The following is a 2,500-nucleotide window of genomic DNA, read 5'->3' on the forward strand; positions in this document are numbered from 1 at the left end:
GACAGAGACAGAGACAGAGACAGAGACAGAGATAGAGATAGAGATAGAGATAAAGATAGCAATAGAGATAGAGATAGAGATAGAGATAGAGAGAGAGATAGAGATAAAGAGACAGACAGACAGACAGACTGACAAACAAACAGGCAGACAGACGGACAGATCGTTGTATCTCTCTATCTCTCTTTCCCAAAGTCACCCATTTCTTGATTCTTAATCCTGTCGATGCATCACACCCTTTCGTATTTATTTGTTTTAAATACACATTTCAATGATTGAGACAAACTCTCCTCTCGCCCATCTTCCCTTCCTCCATGTCTCCTTCACCTCCAAATCCCCCTTCCCTTCCTTCTCCTCTTTTCCCTCATCCCCCCTCCTTCTTAACCCGTGACTTCTCCTTCCCCTTCTTCCTCCCCTCGTCCTTCCCCTCTACCTTCCTTCCATCTGCACGTATATCTTGGTGCAGTGCCACAGTCTCTTGACACTATATGGTGACGGATTTTGTCCTGGGTGCCAACATCTCTGCAAAGAGGGGGGGGAGGAGGGGGGGTGAGGGGAAAGGGGTGGGTACAGGGAGATAAGGGAGAGGGGGAGGGGACGGGGGTAGGGGGAAAGGTAGGGGGAGGAAGAGGAGACAGGGAGGTAAGGGAGAGGGGTAGGGGACGGGGGTAGGGGAAAAGGTAGGGGAAGGAAGGGGAGACAGGGAGGTGGGTGGAGAAGTAGGGGGGTAAGTGAGGGGAAATAAGAGGGAAGGGGTAGAGGGATAAAGGTATGAAGGAGGGGGAGGGGCAAAAGGAAGGGGAAAATGGAAGTCAAGAAGGAGTGGGAAGGGAGAAAGGGAGAGGGAGGGGGCCTGGCAGGGAGAAAAAGAGGGGTAAGGGGTGAGGGGAACTGCATTAGAGAAGAATGGAGTAAGATATACAGAGAGTTAGGCTGGTATGTAATAGCCTTTGAGGAACTGAATTTACACACACAATATATAAATAATATTTATGATACTAATTACAATAAAGATAAAGATGATAATTATGAGAACCAAAACAACTCCACAACAAGAAAACAAAAAGAATAATGAAAATTATATCAATAAAGGTACTAATAATGTTAATACTAATTGTAACAGCAACACCTATAATGATGATGATAATAGCAATATCATAAAGATAGCAATAATAATATCAACGATCAGGATAATGATACTGAAGATAGTAATAATAATAATAATAATAAAACAATACTGATGATAAAAAATAATAGTAATAATAATAGTAATAATAATAGTAATAATAATGATAATGATAATAATAATAATAATAATAATAATAATAATAATAATAATAATAACAGTAATAGTAATAACAATCATAGCAACAACAACAACAACAACAACAACAACAATAATAATAATGATAATAATAATAATAATAATATGGGATTTCCACATACAGATCGACAAGACACTGGAGCACTACAGACCTGATATCACTGTAATTGAGAAAAAGACCAAGAAATGCCTTCTCATCGACCCAGCATGCCCATTTGACACACGCATTGAAAAGAAAGAAGAAGAAAAGTGCAACAATTACTGCGACCTGAAATATAAAATTGCAAGAATGTGGAGAATGAAAGATGTTGAAGTTATTCCAGTGGTAATAGGGGCATTAGGGACAGTGACAAAGCAATTCGAGAAATGGATACAGAAGCTGGATTTTGAAATTACAGTTGAAATGTTACAAAAACCTTTTTTATTTGGAACAGCAAGAATAATTCGAAAAGTACTGGACATGAAGTGAAAAGTGAAAGAGGAAGAAGCTACAATACCTAAGACCACTGGTTAATAATAATGATAACAACAGCAACAACAATAACAACAACAATGATAATAATAATAATGATAATAATAATAATAATAACAATAATAATAATAATATTGGTAGTGGTGATAATATTAACAATGATGATAACAATATGGATGATAATAATGATGATAATATTAAAAATAATAATAACAATAATTATAATGATAATAATAATAATGATAATAATATAAATAATAATATAAATAATAAAAATATTAATAATAATAATAGTAATAATAATAATGATAATAATAATAATAATAATGATAATGATAATGATAATGATAATAATAATAATGAGGATAATAAAAATAATTTAGAGTTTCCTGTGACAGGCTCTGTCCCCTATGTGCAAACATCCACAGCGGTGCGGGAATTGAGCGCAGGTCAGTAATGACAATAAAATGCCAATTGCAGTAATGAGAATGATAATCATAGCAATGAAAAGAAAAATTATGATAATGGTAATAAGAGAAATTAAGATAATGAACGTGAAACTAATACTGATAGTTTTCATAATAATCATGGTAAGGATGAAAATACCGAAAATAAGAATAATATTATCAAAAGCAACTATATAAAAAATATCGAGGATGATAATGATAATGATTAAAAATGATAATGATAATAATAGTAATAACAAA

This window comes from Penaeus chinensis, chromosome 41 (assembly GCF_019202785.1).
Source record: "Penaeus chinensis breed Huanghai No. 1 chromosome 41, ASM1920278v2, whole genome shotgun sequence".
Classification (NCBI taxonomy): Eukaryota; Metazoa; Arthropoda; class Malacostraca; order Decapoda; family Penaeidae; genus Penaeus; species Penaeus chinensis.